The sequence below is a fragment of the Camelina sativa genome, chromosome 17, assembly GCF_000633955.1.
Source record: "Camelina sativa cultivar DH55 chromosome 17, Cs, whole genome shotgun sequence".
In the NCBI taxonomy this organism is placed as follows: domain Eukaryota; kingdom Viridiplantae; phylum Streptophyta; class Magnoliopsida; order Brassicales; family Brassicaceae; genus Camelina; species Camelina sativa.
In genome coordinates, this window is record NC_025701.1 from 29,342,215 (window position 1) to 29,355,566 (window position 13,352).

The following is a 13,352-nucleotide window of genomic DNA, read 5'->3' on the forward strand; positions in this document are numbered from 1 at the left end:
CTGGAATCAGCTAATCTGAAAACCCTTTTCCTAGATTCCAATTTAACGGGAGTCTTATGGCGGGAAATCGAAACAGGAGAAGATACACAGAATTTAACAATCTCCAGAGAAGCTGCCATTATTTTTTGTTTCCTTTTAATTTGCGATTTTCTTCAGTTCCAGGAAAGATTCATGATCCAGGGAGGAAGAAAAAAGAAGAAGCTGCGTATATTAGAGAGAGAGTCTACGATAAACTCAAGACGGCAAAATTTTATTATGTTTGTTATGTGTTGTGTCAAAAAAATATTTGAAGCAAGTGGTTGCGAGACAACGGTGGCAGAGTTATCATCATCACTGTTTTACACTCTTGGTAGCGTCTTTTAGCACGCATAAAAGGTGTTTTGCTAAAATGCGCCGAGGCTGTCAGGTGTGTGTGTGGTTGCTAAAATTTGCCGCAAGGAGAATGGTAACGTAACGCGAGACTCCACGTCTCGTTTTTGTCTCTATTCCCAAATTAAATTGGGTCCCAATTAAATTAGTACAATCAACAAAAATAGATATAAAGAGAACCAAAAAAAAAAAAATCATTATGCAAGAACATCATTACTCATGGTAGCTTCTAGCTTGACAGTGTAATACCAAATTGTCTCGTTTTGGCAGGTTTAATAAAAGATTAGATTCCAACAACTTAAGTTACTTACCATTGTTACCAACCCTCAACACAATTGCACTATATACTTCATAAAAGATATGTACCATCTTGTTTATTCTGTCGGAGGAAGATAGATGGTAAAAAAATGTGACTTAACCCACTTTTTTATTCATCCACGCTACATCATCTTACTATACACACTAGTAAACTAATAAATTATTTACATTAGAAAGAACATGGTTTATTCTTAATCTTAATCCAAATAAATTCAACTTAGTTGAAAATTACAAATGCCTATTTACATTATAATAAATGTACAGATGACCCATCATCTCACCAGAAAGGGCACCACCTGCAAAACAAGTAAAAATAACTTATGTTTCCAAGCCCTCACAGGTTTTGCATAATAGATGATGCATCTGTAAATTCCAGCGTTTATATTCTCTTTCTCTGTCTATCAATATGAATAATCTTTTGGATTCTTGTACTTACTTATATTAAATATAAATTGACTTAATATATAACAAAACTTATGCTAATGAAAAGAAAAGCAAAAAAAAAAGAGGAGCGTAGAGGAACGTACCCAACATAGTTTTGACACAGATTTTCATGGGAAGTCGCTTGATTGATTAGCTTTTGAACCTGTACTTTCACAGACAAACCATGTTCGACTTCATGTGAATCTCCTCCGAGTAAGTTATTATGATCAGCAATGGGATTGTTCGGAATTGCAGAAGACGAGAAATCACGGCCTGTAAGCTTGTGACTCATACGTGCCATAACAACTACTGCACGCTCGTTTAGAACTTCATTAGCATCTCCAAGCATATTCACAGCCTGAAATAATCCAAAAGAATCCCAATTATTAAAAAACAGTCCCCTTTGTAAAAAAAAAATAAGATAAAGATTTTCAAAAGAAACCTGAAGAATCTCCTTCTCTCGGGTACTTCTTTGTGGCTGAGGAAGGTCCATATCCGCGGGATCTTCATCTTCTTCCTCAGGCTCAACAACAGCAGGAGGATTGGGGTTGTTGTTACCGAGCAATGCTAATTGAGGGACTTCATTGAAATTGAAAAGACGCCAGTTGATTAAAGGATCATGTACAAACGCTTCCATCATTGCCATTACACTATCTTTATTGGTTCTCAGAACTTGCATAACGTTTTCGCAGGTTGAGCGGAAGTTTCCTTCGATGCCACTGACTTCCATCGCTTTGACAAGCATTCTTGTCAACCGGAATGGAACCTACCAATATTTAACCAATCTTTTCATCGGTTCTTTGATATTCACAATTCTCGCAAACATGCATACGAGGTAAACATAAAAAATGAATACCTTTTCAGGAAACTTCTCTCTATTCATAGAAGCCTCAAAACAATCTCCAAAATCGATATGCAAGATTTTTCCACTGTACAATTAAAACCATTGATAAAAAAATAGAACCAAAAGTTGTAATTGTAATGTAAACTTCTTTTATTTTCAGTTTTATATACCTGTATCTATGGAGCATAAGGTTACTTGGGTGTCGATCACCTAACCCAAGAATATAACCAACCTGACACAAAAGTAATGCAAGGAGTTCATTTTATTAGCGAGTTAAAACACCCGAAATTTTTAATTTGATGCTACACAAGCGGAGAACAAAGGATGAAATCAACTACATACCATACTCATAACTGCTAAACTTCTAGTATAGTTTGTTCTTCTTTCCAGCCATACCTCTGACGAGTGACTTTTTAACCAGAGAACCTACCAAAAAGGAGACTATTAAGCAACTTGGTATTCCAGATTAGGTAATTTACCCAAAATAGAGAAATTGAGTACCCTGGATAGATCATTTCCCTCTGTGTTTTCTAGAGCATACTCAAATACTTCAACCTTTGCTATGAGCGGTAGATTGTCATAGTCTGGAGCAAAACTTAACATATGCTTCTGTTCTTGATTAAGAATGATCTGAAAATTTTAGAAAGGCATGTGTAAGAATCACTGTACACTGCAGATAGTTTCAGGAGTAAAAACCTGAGTGATTACAAGACTAACCTTTCGCGCATCTCTGTACTCTCGAATAAGATGGTGAAGGGTATCGCAGTTCGGAACCCATCCGATCAGTCCACTATTGGGAGATAGTGGTATTACAGAATAACGTTGGATGGAAAGATCTTTTTCTGCTGTTTTTCTGGAATTCTCAAGCAAAGTGTTCACCAAACCAAAAAGCTGAAACACAAATAAGAGGAAAGGCATAGATGTCATGTTGTAGCTGAAAACTGAATATATGTGAAGTGCAGAACTGAAAACTTCATTTGCATATTCTTCAAGCTGAATTAACAAAACAATGCACAATTGATTTTTTTGGAGAATTACCTGCATAACACGCTCATCCTGCCTTAGATCTTCATGTCCCTTCAACAAGAAGGCGTAGTCCTCACCATCATTTCCGTGAATAGTCAATTTCCTTGGTCTTTGTTTAGAGGTTATGACAACAAGTTGGCGTGAAAACGATGCAATCGTCACGACGGGGGCATCTAATTAGAAGAAAACCGAAATATGGATGTAAGAAACAAAGCCAGGTTAATAACATAAATCAGCTCAGGCAAACCTTGGCAGTTCAGTCTGTTGTTACCTGCACGATATGTTCCAGGAACTGCTAGCTCCAAGTCACGGCACAACAGCAACTCAGGAGAAACAGACTATCCAACAAGTAACATGCCAGTCAGATTAGAACTCAAAGAAGAAAGGAGAGAGGGAACCAAAGAAAAGAATATCTTATTACTTCCAAATCCAATGTCGTGAGACTGGCTAGCTGTTTGTCAATCCGTTTGAAAACGTGATAGTAAAGATCCCAAGCCTAATAAAGATAAAGAATTGAAAAGAAAGACATGTCAATTCCGTCTCTTTCATAAGAAGACTGCAAACACTAATCAGACAATTTTTTTTAAATTTCTGATTACCTGTGTAAGTTCAGCATCTTTGCCAGTTTTCTTGTAATTGAGACAGCAGTCATGTGCCTCTTGTAGTTCGTGACGGTATGCCTGCATCAACAATATACTAACTTTAGTTGCTGACATTAAAGAACATTGTTAAGTTAACAAATAACATTGACTGAAATAAGTGAGACATGAAACAGTCTACGCAGTAATAATCTGATTCTATCAAGGGCAACATGGTTGATTTTAATTCTTTAAATCCCGAAAGGAAAAAATATGACTACAAGTAAGAAGTAACATTGCAAAAAAAAAAAAAAAACTAGATACTGCAGTAATGCTGTACACCCGTGCTAGAGAAAGATGAAATTATAAATAATGTGAACACACCCAAATGCCCAATCAAGGGACTGAAATATCCCTACCTCTATAAATGCTCTTTCCTGTATGGTCGTAGTGTCCTTACTTGCGCCTTCATCGAGCATGTCATGTAAAGGTTCAAGTACTTTCAGCATTCCTTCAATGTTATGTTCACCAAAATACAAGCGACTAGCTTCTTCTAGTGCTTCATGCCACATTTCATGCCAAAGTATGGCAACCCTGATAAGTTCATGTGATACAAGTTGCGCCTGTTTTTTTCGTTGTTGTGAAGGTAAGGGAAGGGGGTCACTAATTAGCTCAGTTAAAAAAAAAAATTTCAATATAATTGACAAACAGAAGAGATGACTATTAACCTGATCCACAAGTGCACCACTGTGCTGGCGAACTTTATCAACTACCTCTTGAGCTGCAGCTCGCCGGAGATTGCTTATTGATTTACATGCAACGAGAAGGGGATACATAAGTGCCTGAAAACATTTGGAGAACAACAGTCAAGGATAAATTATGCATCCAAACCGATTTAGGTAAACATGCGATCAAAATGGCAAGAGTAAAACTTCATGTATATATCTTAATTCCTATCATAGATTTGTAATAATGATGAAGATTTATCAAGTTTCTGTAAAACTGCAAACCTGTGGGTGATTTTCGCCTATGCGGATGAGAAGAGACTGTATCAGTTCCCTGACAGCACGATTATTTGAATGTATCCTAGCAATTATTTGAGGCAGTAAAACAAGCCAGGTGTTGATGTTGACATGACTGAATCCTATCTGCAATGCTGTTTGGACGTCAGCTGTAGCTCCATGGTTGAACCACAACGTGAGAAGACGCAGTATGTCCTATGGAAATGAGACAGAAGTGGAAAATAATTTAACAGACCAACAGTATGGTAAAACAACTCCTCACGTTAACAAGTATGAGGGAAGTAGCAACATGGAAAGGAAGACACGGGTTTGGTTTGTGTACGATGGAAAAGCCATGGATGCATACGCTTTACCTGTAAACTGTCGTCAACTCCTTTGGCATTTGCTGCACATGCTATAGAATGAAAATATCCAGTGACTGCAGAAACAACAAACTGGGAAGCAATTTGACCTCTTGAAATGTAATGCGACATCACTGCTGTATTAAATAACGCCCATGTGTGCCATGCTTTAGCCCATTTAGGAGCATAGCGGGTAGATTTGTCAAACGCATCAAGAATTTCTGGAAAAGACCATCACCAAAGTGTTATGGTCAGAAATAGTTTGATAACACTTACACAGTCAAAAGCAACTACAATTCACCTTCAATAGACCCATCATTCAAACCGGAAGAAAGAGCCCACTGCCACGTTCCCAGTTTGAGATTTACTCGTGCCAGAAGTGGCACATTTGTGCCCTTGCTAGATACCATACTGGCCAGTATGTCAGATTGAGATTGTGGCACACTTGAGAGTTCTCTAGTCAGAATCTAGAAACAATTTAAAGTTAGATCGAGGGAAGACATAACATGGCCGTCCAAGAAAAATATGGGAAAATGTGAGAAAGAGTAATAAACCCCAGACAATGCTAGTAGCTACTTGGTGTATGACATACCTGCAGCTTGGTAAATGCCTCTTTGCGCTTACGTTCCTCTCCAAGTGACCATTGGTATTTCAAGTATCCAAGCATCACTTGTGGAGGTCCGTGATATTGCATGTTTTCTGGCGATATTTCTGGATCAAACTACAAAATGAGGTCCTAAGTTAGACATAACAGAGTAAAGCTACACTCGGTAGAGAAAATTCTAAAACCAAAAGGCAAAAGGTCAAGACCGGTAAGAGCTTGAGTAGAGTAGACTTCGCCTGACTGATCCTCCCACTCTTCCGACATAGCGAGGCAAACTTGAGCCAAGTTTCAACATCTTCTGTAGGAGGTAGCACAAGGGCCCGGACAGCCAAAAGTGCTTGCCACACCTGAGCAGTATTGGGAATGCAAAAAATTAAGAAAGCATATTTATAAAGAACAACTGAGATCACTTCATAAGATGCCAATGACTTTCATTGTTTGGATAGTTTTTTTTGCGCCTATGATGATTCAGGCTCTGACTAATAGTCTAGTGAGAAGCTCCTTTACTTTATATAAATCAACAGAAGGAAAATTAATACATCAAACCTTAAAAAAAAAAAATTTTGATCGTAGGGAAGATTTATTTACTAAAGTCACCATATCGCAATATTTGATGCTTAGAATACTAAATGACTTGTCATTCACTCAGTGGTTCAACTAACATGGTAACTTAAGAAATAACATACCTCCACATTACGCTTGGATCCCTGAATCCGCTGAGTCCACATATTACGGATTAGAGCTCTCCGTTCTTCAGCAATAGTATTTCCCACAGGCAGCGTATAATATTCAATTACCTATTATCGATACAACAGGAGAAAAAAAACAACAAGAAAAATTCATCATGTAAATGTATACAAAATATGATCAAATAAACATTTAGACTTTTCTCCTGTTTCCCCTTCAAACCTAGGTGGTTAGGGAGGGTATCCAGGAGAAGGGATCATCAATAATTGAGATCTAACCTCCTCTAGTTCTGATAGCTGCTGAACACGAACCATATTGCTGTATGCACGCTCGTAGCTCTCCAAAACCTGTAGAAAGCGCAAATACAGAAAAACAGAGACATTTACAAGTTTTTCAGTCTAAGTGAGCGACTAACAAGGTAACTGTGGTGATCATATGATGCTTCTATAGCAGGAGCCAACGATAACATGCACAAAATGTTGTTTATATAGAGCCCAACATGTAACTAAGAAGTCAAAAATATATCTTCCTACTTCCAACACCCCATGGCGTACTCAAATAAATTTCAAGGACATAATGGAAAAGGATGAGACTAATTACAAATACTCTTCCTGATATACTTTTGTTCCCTTTATTCACAACAAAACTTAATACGAGAATACTGCCAGAAAGGGAAGAAATCCTACCAGCGCTGCAAGTTCTGTGGCGAGACATTTTCTAGCTCTTTCCACATATTCACGAGCCTCGTCGTACTAAAAAGGAAAGAAAAATATCCACAGGCACAGATATGCAGAAATAAGTGTCTGCAAATAGATTATAAGTAAGCCAGATATGATTTAAAGTACAAGGTTTAAGTGTACCTTTGCCCTTCGAACTAATAGAACAGCCCTGAAGAATGTGCCACTACTGCTCCCATCACCACTAGAAGCAGGGCTTGCTAAACCCCGAAGCTTTGTTTCATCGCCATCATCTAACCGAGACACATATTCCGCCATTTGATCCCACTCTCCCATATTCCACGCAGCATTTGCAGCCTAGTATGATTGCAAACAGATATTTATGTAACTATGTAGCTGTATCACCAAATGTAGCATAAGTAGAAGTTACCAACCATTGGTGCCATTTCCAAACGCGCAGATGGCTCAGCAGGACTCCAGTACTCTTTGCAGAGATTGTTGAGTTCTTCCCATCGTGCAAGGGCAGCAAGACATCTCATTTGTCCTACATCGTGGTCAATAATAAGCTATAGACTCAGGACATTTCATGAAAAGGAAAAACGAAGCATCATATCTATGTTCAACTGAAAATGTTAGATTGGAAAAATATGCATTGAGTTTTTGTTCTGCTAACTTGTAAAAATGTCGTGAGCCACAATTCTCTTTGAACTACTAACTGAATATCGACCAGAAATGCCCACATAACTACTTAGAAAAAACATTACAGAAGAAAAAAAAAAACCCCAGTAAATCCCGCCAATAATGTGGGTGATCACAGACCTAGTGTGGCTTCTAATACAAGATGAGGATTTGATGTTTGAGATGCTTTCAAAGTGTACGCTTTGAGTGCATCGTCCCACCGCTGCAGCTTCTCATACCTAGAAAAAAACACGTTAGCGCTTTTCAACTGATTAGGATCAAAGAATGCTACCACAATCTTGTTTCCGCGTGCCTATCAAACAGAACCCAAAATAAGCATCATGATTCAGAAATTCATGTTACCATGATTCTTTTAATTGCACATCAAGATGTTGTTGAGCATAGGTTAGTATGCCGACAGCAGCCTATGAAAAAGAATCCCAAACCATCAATAATGACAAATATCAAAGATAGTGAGTGAGATGGGCGAAATAGGATACAAAATACAGTGTACCTCATGCTGGTGTAACTGATTATTTATGTGTATAAGAGCCTCGACAACAGCAACTGGGTTCGCATCCATCCTCCTGGATCGTGGACCTTCAAATTCCATCTCTTTATAATGCAGAGCTTTTGCAAAAACACGACACTACAAAGTAGGAAATTGCACCATTACCAAGAAAATCGGATGAATGCTTGATATGATACTAAAAGAGGTACCAAAGCTAATTTAACTAGGGAATTCATGACGCAAACCTTTTCAGCTAGTGCCCCCAGAAGACGAATATCAATGGGAAGAGGCTTCTCATCATGTTCCATAAACTCTGCCTAAGAAGAGTAATGATATAATCAAGCACAAGTGACAGGAACAAGCAACAGGATCACTCATAAAGGTAGGTTGGTTTTATTCTAAATGTATGATTCTTTATCCAACCTACCATAATATAGGTTAAACGAAAGAGTATAAAGCAGAAATTTGGATTAATAATAGATTAAATAAAAGTTACATATCATGTTTCCATGAACACTCACAGATTGTTCGATTTATGGTTTTAGCAACAAAAAAACGTGTTTTACATCCTTCCAGTAGAATGGCTAAGAGGTGCAATCACTAACGAAATGGTGACCTAAGCACTTTTTGTTCTAGTCTGGGAAGATGTAGTCAACTCATTACTGAACACTATTATTGCCTAAGCTAAAACACAAGCACTCAATAAGCACATCCATAGTCCATAGCTACAGGAAACAAGTTTGCTGTTCATTATAGCCAGTGACTCAATTAACGGCTGTCCTGTTTAAGTTTTCTTTAAATTTAACGAAGAACATACCAAATTGAGTAGTGTTGCTAAAATCTCTGGAGGGATATTTGGAGATGAAAAGGCCATTTCCAAGCTCCTAACTAACTGCTTTTGGCTAGACTCGTTTAGCTGTGCCCAGCAACTGACAAAGCCAGCAGCAAACAATTCTCTCCCGACAAATGGCTGCAAAACACGATCATTAAAATGCATATTCTTTTACGAGAGGAAAAGAAAGAGTATAGATTAAACACCTGCAACTGAGCAAGTTTTGCGCAAGTTCTTAATGCTGGAGAGGGAGACTCTTTAAGTAATTCAATACTAAAATGTCTCATCCATTCCTCCCAGTCTTCCTTGGTGCTTCGTTGAGAAGCTTCTCCAGCTGTACGCAGTCTACCATCATTAACCTGTTCAACAGATCATCAAAGCCATAAGTGACAATTTTAGCTGTTTCAAAACAAACAAAGACTAAAGAAATTTTACTAGAGGATCATGTTAAATCAAGCATACATATATAGTCCATAGAGAAGAGGAAACATAGGGGGCATCTTTACAAACTCGTTGCAATTGATACCAAAATTTTTACAATGTTAGGAGTATAATTACGACCGCAACTTGATATTGATAACAAAATTTTAACACATCAAGAATACAGAAAAGAGTACCTGATGGTTCCTGTCATTTCCTTCTTCGAAAGGATCGATCTCATTCTCAATTACAGGATCCCTGATAACCTCAACTGGTAGTCGCCTACTTAATTGTTGAGTTGCAGTTGAAGCTACAATCAACGGTTCACGTCTCAGCCAGCGAGCATGAATTTCCCCAAATTCTTTATGCTGCAAAAATGTTGTAAAGTGAGATTTTACAGACAGAAATATACAATAATGAAATTTATACACCTACAGGATAAAAGTTTTTTACTGCAAGTGCTATTTTAATTAAAAGATAGTTTAATGCAAAACCCGTAATCGATGCTTCAGCAAAAGCTTGTGAATTGATTCAATGAATATGGTGAAGTCCTCTCCAAGTGCATGAGCCAAACAGCATAGTGCGTCAACAGCATCCTTCCGCAACTCATCATTCTTCCTGCGATTTCAGAAAATACCGCACAAGAAAATTTATACAAACTGAAATCATGAGTAAATTTCGAAAAATATGATATGAAAATACAACAGAAAACAATTGAGTCACGTTAATAATGGCATAAAAGTTTCATAACATAAAGATATTTACTAACATCTGCGAAGTTCTAAAAAACAAATGCTTATAGCCAGACAAATTTGTAACTTAGCAAAACAACTCATGGAAAACAGATTTGTAATAATAAGCAATGACGAAATGAAAGCTAATGAGTTGAAAATCCTTTATTGATAATGCATTGCCAACTCTAGGATGCAATGGATTTCTCATTTCAAATCCACTATCCTTAATCGAATGAACCAAATCATTTCAGAGAAAATCAGATAGAGACACAATGCCTAAGTTTTAAAGAAGTATTGTCGAAAGACCTTGCGAAAAAGCAAACAATGCACTATTTCCAGGTAGTGAAATCAGCATAACTTACCCATCTAATACCAGCTTCAAGTGATGCACGAGAGCGGAGATATGACCAGTAACCTGAGGATATATACCGATAATTAAAAAGTTTTGGATCAGCATAAGTAAAGAAGATAATAAATAACGCAAAATAAATAAACATAGCTCCTAACCTGGACACACGGGATTACTCTAGTCAAAGTTTTGATGGCATCGCGTCTTATAGGTACAGGAGCATCTACTTTAAACAATCGAATAAGGGCAGGAAGGAGTAAATGCATGTGCTCATCAAGAGTTCCTGCACATATGGACTAGGGTCAACCATCAGAGTAGAGTTTGGCCATGATGAAAAAATAGAAATTACAGGAGAGAACAACCTGACTATCAAAAGATACTATACTAAAACAAAGTATGCATATCATAATCAAACTACATATATCATCTTACACTACACAATATGATAGTGTGGATCCTCTTTACCTTCCGATAAAAAAAATGTATCCATTAATTACTAGAACTCGCATGCCCAAATAATACAAATGACAATGAGGATATGAAACAAGACAAGTATTACTGACCGCCAAACACTTCGAGCGTGTGGAGAATATCAGGAACGTAGATGTAATCATTAAACCGCTCCGCGTCACCTAATACTTGGATGAAACATGGAAGGATGACAGGAAGATAAGTTCTGAATTCATCATTAAGTGCCAAGCAAAGATGTTCCAGTAGATGCAGAACCTGATTATCAATAAGAGAGGCGAAGTACTCTTCATAAGATATATGTCCGTAAATCAATAAGAATAATAGCATACTCTAGGCGCATACAACTTACCGGAAGACCACGAGAGGGGCGGACGGGACCTGGCAAGGTGAAGGATGACCATAGTTCAGAGACTAGTGACAGCAGCTCTGGCAGATACTTGCGTATTTGCTGTAGACAAATAACATACGCTATGAGTTTTCACAAGTCGATCGTATTTTGACCATAACTGAAAATTTTAAGGTGTATATACCTGGCGCACAATGGAAACTAGAGTCCCAAGACCCCATGTAATAAAGTCCTTCAAGTTCTCATCAGATGTTCGAACAGTGTGAAAAAAGCTCAGGTAAAACCTTCAAAAACTGAGGTGGACCCAATCCAACAAATTACCAAAACGTAAAACAGAGATAGCATGGATTGAAAAGCTGCCGGAGATACAATATTCTATACAGCTACCTTTGGCAGGTAAGGCACGCATCCCAATCCCATTGACTGACCTCGCAAAAACAAAGAAGTGATAATGTTTTAACTTGTTCGTTGCAATTCCAACACAAGTTTATTCTAAAAACAGTCAAGATGGTTTGTGTTACCTTGAAAATGATCATCAGAGATCTAACAACCCTTTTGTGATAACTAAGAAGTGATGCATCTCTAAGAATTCGCATAAGCGAGTTGATAGCAACCTATGACAACGAGGAAAGTGATATGAGCACAATTCAGACTACAATTGCGATAATTCACACAAATTAAGAACTACCGTTGAGTAATAATCCTCAGATGTAGCAAATGACGGCCGGAGTTCCACAGGTAACTCATCAATTGATGGAATAGGTTGACCTGAATCCCCAGTGCCGCGAGGAACTTCACCATGTGATCCTGATAAACTTTGTTGGTTACGTTTATGCACATGAGGATCCAAAGCGCCCATAATTCCAAGAACCTGTAGATATAACCATGTTTATCACAAAAAAGAACTACTAGAATAGTCTAGAATAAAAATTATTTCTCTAGAAACTACCTTGAGCACTTCTCGTCTGGTAGACCACACTAAGTCACCCTTCAGCAGTTTCAAAAGTAAGCCAAGCAACAATGGGTATTCCTTGTATGGAGTCACAACATACCTACGTTAACAATGAAATGAGAGGCATAAATAACATGCACGGAGGATTGTAAACTTCAAAACTCCCTTCATTTTGTACTAGTTATGTGCACAATGGTTAGCACATGACAACCATGTCCCAAGCTACTAAATGCAGCATGCAAGTTGATCACCTCACTATCTACGAATGTCTACAACCTCATAAACATGAACTATATATATGATTAGATATCTAGGCAGCATAATGTTCGAGGTACTCGTAAATCAATCCTATTGCATGACAAAGAGAGAATAACAACTCATGACAAGTTCCAACACAGAAAGGTAATATTCTTTCTCTGGGAATACTAAGCCATCTCAGGAAAGACGAACAATAAACCATCACAAAGATCTACTGCGGATGGAAGAACTGGCTTGGGATAATAATTTTATAATTTCTAGATTTCTCACTCCTAGTAATCCAAATGATAAAACATATGACCAATTCTGACATATGATATACATTAACATTAACATGATGACAAAGAAAAAAGAAGATATATACATTAACACAGAGCAACAGCTTAAGGATAGCTCAGGTTGCTACCTAGCTAACCAGAAAATATAGAAGCACCGATTATGTCAAAAATTCACTAAATCCAGTATTTCAATCTAGTCAAACCAGGCTTTTGCCAATCAAGATAGTACACAATTTTCTTAATTTACAAGAAAATTAGTATGTTCAAAATAACCTAGTACCATTATCAAATAAAACAAAAAAGGAAGTTTTAAGTCCTAAAAGAAGGAAATATCTCATACCCTGTACTTTGAACAACTTGACCAAGGGTAGAAACAGCCACCTCACGTTTTGCTACAGCAGCTCCATCCATTAAAGCTTCAACAATCAAAGGCATCAGCTCCGGAATATATTGTCTCATTGCTAAGCCACCCTGAGCAAGCAACGCAAAAAAAAAAGAGAAAAACCAAGATGGGAATGTCTTAGCCAAACACAATAAATAACAGGACTAGAAAGAATATAAAGTACCAACATTCTGTCAACTTAGAGAAAAAAAAAACAATATTAGATACCGACTACTGACTAGGCCACTGAAT

The 13,352-nt window shown here is 37.5% G+C and overlaps 1 pseudogene; it reads right to left on the minus strand.

The window, feature by feature from the left end:
* LOC104759898 overlaps positions 763-13,352 on the minus strand; it is a 15,721-nt pseudogene continuing 3,131 nt past the window's right edge.